We start from the raw sequence: 8,803 nt of genomic DNA, 5'->3' as shown, positions 1-8,803 counted from the left end.
CAGGCCCATGTCCACCACTATAAATACGAGTCAAAGGTCACAGGTAGATAGGTTCATTTATTGCGCATTCAATTCTGAGCTAAGATACCCGATCGGATAACTAAACTGACTTAAGCATTGGAGTGCCTTTAGCAGGTACCCTCCGGGCGTCTGGAGCACAGGAGTACGCGAGAGAACTTGGACAGGGGGTTGAATAAAGGAAATTGTGTAGGTGGTTCGGATCTTGGCCCTTTACCGGAACATTTTGGCGCCCACCGTGGGGCCGAGAGTCTAAGCCCAATGGTGACCATGAGGAACACGACTGTTGAGGATCCGGCGGAGGCGACCAGAGCTTTGCGACAACAGTTGGAGGATATGAGGCGGCAACATGAGCAAGAATTATCGGCTGTTAGAGAGGAGTGTGCAGGTCGGATTGCACGAGAGCGGGAAATCAGGGAGAGAGGTAAAGACCTGTCAGAACGGCAACAGGAGGATGAGCTTAGAAACTCGAACGGTCGGGAGGGGACGACCGAACATAGTAGTGCCTCGGATAAGACTTGGAAGTTGGAGGACACGGAGTTAGAGGGGAGTCAGGCGAGAACGGAGAGAATAACCGGCACTGTTAACACGACACCGGTTGGAGGGGCGCCGCTGGTGAAAGAGGAAGAGGTAGTTGAAGGGTTACCATTCACTCGGGCCATCATGGACGTCCATATTTCGGAGCACTTTGTGCCCCCTCAACTCAGTATATATGACGGTACAACCGATCCTGATGATCATATTCAGGCCTTCTCCACCCGGATGGCGTTCCGGACGGGCAACAGGGCGATTTGGTGGCGGGCTTTCTCCCTTTCGTTAGAGGGTGAGGCACTCGAATGGTTTAATGCATTGCCTGCGGGTTCCATCCGAAGTTTCGAGGGGTTAAAGGAGATGTTTGGGCGACAGTTCGCTGGTAGCCGAGCCGAAGACCCCACGGTCTTCGAACTTTCCAATCTTAGGCAGGGGAAAGATGAGACATTGAAAGCGTTCATGGACCGTTATCAGAAGATGGTCTGAAGGGTTAAGGGGTTAAACGTTGAATTGGCCATGCAGTATGTGATGCCCGCCCTTCGCCCAGGTCCCTTTAAGGATAGTGTGTGCCGGAAGAGACCGAAGACTATGGAGGAGTTAAGAGAGCGGGCGGCGGATGAAATGAGAGTGGAGGAGATGAAACAAGCTTACAAGAAGGAAAACCAGGAGTTGAAGGAAAAGGCTGAGGGTAAGAAACCCGACGGGTCCTCGCGGACGGCGAGCTTCAAGTCGCGGGAAGCCCCCCGAGGACCCAAGTTCCAACAGTATACCCCACTGAACGCCCCTCCTGCTCGTATCTTGCAGGAGGCGCTGAGTGTCAATCTAATTCCCCCCCTAAAGAAGCGGCCTACGCCGGCCGGAGCTGATGGCAATAAGCATTGCTTATATCACCAAAACATGGGACATACCACGGAGGAGTGTGTGACCCTGCGGGACAAGATAGAAGAGTTGATCCGCGCCGGGCATCTAAAGCAATACATCAAAACGGCGCCCGTCGAACCTCGGCGGGGGCGGGGGCCAAGTCCCGCCCCCCGGAGAGATCAAGGTCGAAGTCCGAGTCGACCACTCCGGCAGACGGACAATCGCTCAAGTTACGATAACCGAAGGAGGAGGAGTAGAAGTCGCAGCGGTGATCGTGATCGGTCGATCCGCGGTCGAATTAATACGATATCGGGCGGGTTTGCGGGTGGGGGACCGTCAACCTCCGCGCGGAAGCGCCATGTGAGGGCATTGCGCTCAGTAAACAGTGTCCAAGCTACCCGGAAATCTATGCCGTCGATAACGTTCACGGACGATGACTTTCACGCCCCTGATTTGGAGCAGGATGATCCGATGGTTATTACTGCGGAAATTGCCCGATATGAGGTAGGGAAGGTCCTGGTCGACCAAGGAAGCTCAGCCAATATCCTTTATTGGAAGACTTTCTTGCAGATGGACCTTTCGGAGGAACTGATCGTCCCTTTCCACGAGCAGATTGTGGGTTTTGCCGGAGAGCGGGTGGACACCAAAGGGTACGTAGATCTCCGCACCCGACTAGGAACGGGGCGGGATGGTGATGAGAAGAAGGTTCGGTATCTACTGGTGGATGCCAACACTTCATATAATGTTCTATTGGGGCGCCCGTGCCTCAACTCTTTCGGCGCCATTGTGTCCACACCCCATTTAACTTTGAAGTATCCCAACGAGAGGAAGAGGATTATAACTGTGCGGGCCGATCAAAAAATGGCGAGGGAATGTTATGCCGCCGGATTACGTATGTACCCTCGTGTGCCAAGGACAAAAGTGCCACGATCGGAGGTGGCCATGGCTGACCTGGACCCACGGGTGGGAACGGAGGATAGAATGGAACCGCACGGAAAGGTGCAACCGGCCAAGTTGGGGTCAAGAGAGGATCAAGTCACTACAATAGCAGGAGGCCTGGATCATGTGTTTGAGGACGGCCTAAGGGGGGTACTATGGCGGAACAGGGATTTGTTCGCCTGGACCGCGGCCGATATGCCAGGGATACACCCCTCCATCATGACACATCGTTTAGCCCTCTTTAGAGAGGCCCGGCCGGTGGCACAGAAGAAACGCCGAATGGGCGCTGAGAAGGAACGGGCAGTAGAGGAGGAGGTGAGGAAACTGAAGGAGGCCGGGTTCATCCGCGAGGTGACATATACCACTTGGCTTGCCAATGTGGTAATGGTGAAGAAGCCTAGTGGGAAATGGCGCATGTGCACCGACTACACAGATCTGAACAAGGCTTGTCCCAAAGATTCTCATCCGCTCCCGAACATTGATAGTCTGGTGGATGGAGCGTCCGGCCATCGTTTACTCAGTGTTTTGGATGCGTATTCCGGGTACAACCAGATACTCATGCACGAAGCCGACCGGGAGAAGACGGCGTTTATCACTAATCGGGGAAACTATTGTTATGACGTGATCTTCGCGGACCAGATCGGACGGTGCATGGAGGTGTACGTGGACGACATGGTCGTCCGATCCGCAACACCCGGGGACCACCTACGCGACCTGGAGGAAGTGTTCCAACAGGTACGCCGATATAATATGCGTCTTAACCCTGCCAAATGTACTTTTGGTGTCTCCGCTGGCAAATTTTTAGGGTTCATGTTGACCGAGAGGGGGATAGAGGCCAATCCCGACAAGTGCTCGGCCATCCTTGACATGCGGAGTCCTGTCAACTTGAAGGAAATCCAACGGCTGGTCGGACGGTTGACGGCTCTTGCCCGGTTTATTCCAAAACTGGCCGACCGGATACGACCAATCCTGAAAAGGATGAAGAAGGGGGATGAAGTAGGAAGCTGGGATGCGGAATGCGAACTGGCGTTCGCCGCTGTGAAGAGCTTGTTAACCAACCCTCCTGTAATGAATCGCCCCCTCCCGGACTCCGAGTTGCAAGTATACCTGGGGGTATCTCAGGAAGTTATCAGCGCGGCCTTGGTCCAGGACGCCAGTGAACCCCGCCTGATATACTTCGTTAGTAGAGTGCTTCAACCCGCCGAGGCCCGGTATCAGCTGGTCGAGAAGGTTGCCCTAGCTCTTCTCCACGCGTCAAGGAGGCTCCGCCCATATTTCCAAAGTCATCAGGTGGTTGTCAGAACCGACCACCCCGTATCCAAGATCCTGAGGAAACCCGATATAGCTGGGAGGATGGTGAGCTGGGCGGTGGAGTTGTCGGAGTTCAGCTTACGCTTTGAGCCGCGAGGATCCGTCAAGGGACAGCACTTGGCTGATTTTGCACTAGAGTTGCCTCAAACCCACTCTTCTGAAGGGTGGAACCTTTACGTGGATGGTGCGGCCGGACGGGCGAACGCTGGAGCCGGGGTGGTATTAGAGGGACCAGGCGGTTTCCTCATCGAACAGTCACTCGTATTAAAATTCAAAGCTTCTAACAACCAGGCCGAGGATGAGGCCCTGATCGCCGGACTTGCCCTGGCCTTGGACATGGGGGCCCAATCCCTCACATGCAGAACTGACTCCCAACTGGTGGTCGGACAAATGACGGGGGAATTCCAGGTTAAAGACGACCAGCTGTTGAGATATTTTCACAAAGCTAGAACAATGGCCAGGAATTTCCAACCTTTCGTTATCAAGCACATCCCGCGAGAGGAAAACTCTCGGGCGGACATGCTATCGAAGCTTAGCACCGGTAGGGAGAAAGGGCAACTAACTACTGTCATCCGACAGGTCTTGACGGAGCCGTCGGTAGAGTGCATGGCGTTAGGAGCACCTGCCAACAATGATTGGCGGGCCGAAATTATGAAACTGATGGCGGACCAAGATCAGGGGGTTAGCTTGAGACCGACAGAGGTCAGACGGCTGGCCCGCTATGTCACTGTAGGAGGTGACCTGTACCGAAGAGGATTCTCTGTCCCTTTGCTGAAATGCATAAGTCCAGACCAGGCAGCATATGTGTTGAACGAACTCCACAATGGGATTTGCGGCCTGCACACGGGAGCGAGGACGTTACGGGCGAGGGCCCTCAGGGCCGGATATTATTGGCCCACGATGGAGAGCGACGCCAAAACGTTCACAGCAAAGTGCGAACGGTGCCAAGCCCACGCAAACATACCACACGCCCCCCTGCTGAGTTGCGAACTATTGTATCACCATGGTCGTTCGCCAAGTGGGGGATGGACATCGTCGGCCCTTTTCCCCCTGGCCGAGCTCAGAAAAAATTTATACTCGTCGCTGTGGATTATTTCACGAAGTGGGTAGAAGCAGAACCCTTGGCCACAATCACCGCCCGACAGGTGCAGAGTTTTTTCTGGAAAATAATATGTCGGTTCGGACTCCCACAGACGGTCGTAACTGATAATGGCCGGCAGTTCATCGATAAAAAATTGGAATCATTCTTTCAAGGACTAGGAATCAAGCATGTCACCAGTTCGGTCGAACACCCCCAGACGAACGGCCAAGCGGAGGCAGCTAACAAGGCAATTGTGGCCGAGCTTAAAAGGCGATTGGGTGACAGAAAGGGAACCTGGGTAGATGAGTTGCCGGAGGTCCTGTGGGCGTACCGTTGCTCCCCGCACGGGACTACCGGGGAATCCCCGTTCAACTTAACTTATGGGACTGACGCCATGCTGCCGGTGGAACTGGGGGAACCGTCGCTACGAAGGCAAGTCCAGGACTTGCAGCTAAACGAGGAGGAATTGAGGGTCGAGCTGGACTCCGTAGAAGAGCGTCGGGATCGCGCCGTGTTACATGTGGAGGCCTGCCGGCGGTTGGTGGAGCGGCGGTACAATACTAAGGTGCGACCAAGGCATTTCCAAGAGGGTGATTTAGTATGGAGAAAAACTGGAGATGCTAGGAAAGAGCGGGCGCACGGAAAATTTGCGGCGAAATGGGACGGCCCATTCCGGGTGCTAGAAGATTTACAAAATGGAGCTTACCGCCTTTCCGCCCCAGGAGGTCGGCCTCTACGGAATACTTGGAACGCCTCCCACTTGAAGTTTTATTTCAGTTAAACATGATGTAAATACTTTTGAAAAGTTAATGAAGCCCAAGTGTTTACCTCTTATAGTTACAAGATGACCAAGTGGTGAACGACGTCTTTTCCCCGGAAAAGACACTGCCACTTCCAATCAGGTGGTGAACGGCGAGTTCCTTTAGAACCACTGCCACCCGACCACGTCGATGGGTGGTGAACGGCGAGTTCCTTTGGAACCACTGCCACCCAACCATATCGCCGGGTGGTGAACTGCGAGTTCCTTTGGAACCACTGCCACCCGACCATAGCACCAGGCGGTTAACGGCGAGTTCCAATGGAACACAACCGCCCGTGAAACGCTCACGGATAACACGACGTGTCCCGTAAAAGGACCGCCAACGGCAAGCCTTATAAAAGAAACCATCGCCACCCAGGCAATTATACTACTTCAACAAAAATAAAGATTACGCAACATAACGTGAAAACCAAGTAATTCCATTATCAAAAAGAGGGATGTACAACATATACTTTGTAAGTTATGAAATCAAAAGGCGTTTGGACCAAAACCGGTCGGTTAACACCAAACGCATAACAACCCCCAACCCTAAAAAGATAATAAAGCTAGCTATCAACTATCGTCAGCCGGCGGAGCTTCATCTTCCTCCCCGGGGATTTCCGAAAGGGGGACCATCTTCCCCTTATGAACATCCATCCCTAAGTCAAAATCCACAGAAGTCGGGTCAAAGTTGAAAAAATAGGCGGCCTGGCGGATGGCTTTGAAAAAGCCTTCTTCATGTTCCAGTTGGATGTCCTGGTTTAGACGCATGATGGTATCCGCCACTTGTTGTTGTTCCCCTTGCAGGCGGATGTTCTCAGCATGCATTTCAACCAGTTCCTCATCCCGGGACGAGACCTTTTTGTTCGCCTCGGCCAAGGCGGCTCGCTGGCGGCTATTCTCTTCTTGCTCCGCCTCATACTTCAACCCCAAAGCATTAAGCTTCTGGGTGAGGGTTTCCACTTCGGCACACGCATCTGCTAACTTTTTTTGCAGACCCGCCCGCTCCGTTTCACAGTTGGCGTGTTCAAAGGTGAGCGTCTCCAGGCTAGCCTTTGCCTCTGCAGCCGCCTTCTTCTCGGATATCAACTCCCGTTGGATAACATCCAGCCCCCGGCGGTCAGCAAACTTCTCCGCATACCACATCAGCATGGACCCCCGGCTGCTATGCTCCAAGGCGGCCTTAAGCAGTTGTTGTTCCGAGAGCTGCTCCACGATTTCGCGTTGCGCCGAGCTCATACGGAAGTCCAGCCGGTCGCTAACGCCGAAAGCCGGGTCCATAAGACCGCCGGGAAGAGGTTGAGGGGTGCGCTCCCGCCTGCTTCTCTTGGAGGAAGACCTTTCACCTTCCTTAGACCTCTTTTTCTTCCTTCGGGAAGCATCGGCGCGGGAGGGGTCAGAAGTACCGGCCGCGGTCTTTCCGGTATCAGCCGCGGTCTTCCCAGCGTCGGCCACGGTCACCCGGGGGGCCGACCCAACGGGAGGGTTGACGGGTGTAACCTCCGCGGTCCCAGTGGCGCCGACCAGCGGAATACCCACGGGGGTAGGGTCAACGCCAACAAGCGGAATACCCACGGGAGTGGGGTCCGCACTCGCCCCTCGGCGGACGACCTTGAAAGTGGGTTTTGGGGGCGGAATCTTCACGTCACCACCCGCAACCAGGGGAGGGTCCTTCTTCTGGGCAGGAGGGACATACTTCGTCTTACGGGGGCCGGGGAATGACATAGCACCTGCAATAAACAAGAGTAAAATCAACCAGAACAAAACGTACACATAACGATACAAAACAATAAAATCGTACCAAACGCCACGTTAATAAAATCCTCGTGGCATAGGCATTCAACCAGCTTGCGGGCGGGGAGGCGACGGGGGAGATCGTTAATAAGCCTTACGGCTTCACGCTCAAACGTAGTCAGATCGCATGCCGGCACCGGCTTTATTTGGGCTGGCTCCTCAGTCCAGTAAAAAGGGAATAGGGGTTCACTGGACGGATCCACAAATTCCTTCCGGCCGCTATCTTTTATTATTATTTTAAAGAACTTATGTTTAAAGTCCTTGAAAGAATCTGCGTAGTTTTGAAACAAACCCTGTTGGATGGACCTCAACGACACCCAACCCCGCGTCGTAACCGACCGAACGTGGAAGTAGTGAAAGAAAACAGATGTCGAAAGCTCGACGCCCAAAGCCGAACACACCACCACGAACGCCTGAATACAGGCCCAACTGTTCGGATGCAATTGGGCGGGGGCGACATTCATTCTCTTCAGGACGGCAGCTTGGAACCGAGTAAATGGGATCCGCACCATCATGCGACGGAACAGATACGTATACACAAAAAAGAAATCTTCGGAGCTCGTCCCTTTCCCGTGACAGACTCGCTCGTTGGGATAACACACGCCCATCCGAAAAAGTTGGGCGTCCGCCTCATCACGAGCTATGAAAGACTGGTTGGCCCACTCCAAGAGGACTCCCCGGTTCTGAAACTCGGATTCATAGGTTCCAACGTCGTGTGGGGCCCAGTCGTACCCCCTTATTGCCGGCCATCCTCCGGCCGGTGTGGGACGGATGGGTTCAAGCTCCACGCCTCCCTCCAGGAGATAGAGAGTCGTCCCGTGTATGATTCAGTCTGCCGGTTGCCCGGCGTCTGACTGCTCAACCCTCGAGGATGACCCCGAGCTGCGCGAACTTCTGCTTCCGCTTCCGCTTGACGAATCCCCGCCATCCCCACCCGCCGAACCAGAAGACGATATGGTAATTGCCATTTATTTTTACCTGGTTGAGAAAGAAATGCCGAACGGCTGCTGTGGAAAGAGTGAGTAAAAGGTAAGTCTGGAGCAGTCAAATGACTCCTATTTATAGCCGAAATATTCGTAACTGCCAACCACATCGCACCGTTCGTTTCAAACATCATCAAGGGTCCAGATCGCGTGACTGTTCCACTCCCCCGTAACGTCTCCACTGCCAATCCAACACGTGGCACTCTATTTTCAAATTTCCCGCTCAAAATTTTCCCTGCCCCGATTTACAAAAACACCCTCGCCGGTCCACGAACGACACGACACACCTCGGTACAGACGAGCGCCGCTCATAAACCCCACGACTTTCTGTCTAGGGCTTGGGGGACCTGATGTACTAGGGACCACCGCCCGGTCGTGGTCACTACCGGACGGACGGTACGTCAAAAGCCCAAGCGTGAGAACGGTCAGGGAAAAGGCCGGACGACCATTGTTATCCGGCGCTATCCGGCATAGGCAAAACCGGCA

Source organism: Vigna radiata, chromosome 7 (genome assembly GCF_000741045.1).
Source record: "Vigna radiata var. radiata cultivar VC1973A chromosome 7, Vradiata_ver6, whole genome shotgun sequence".
Classification (NCBI taxonomy): domain Eukaryota; kingdom Viridiplantae; phylum Streptophyta; class Magnoliopsida; order Fabales; family Fabaceae; genus Vigna; species Vigna radiata.
The sequence above is the reverse complement of the archived record's forward strand: the minus strand, read 5'-3'. Positions refer to the sequence as shown.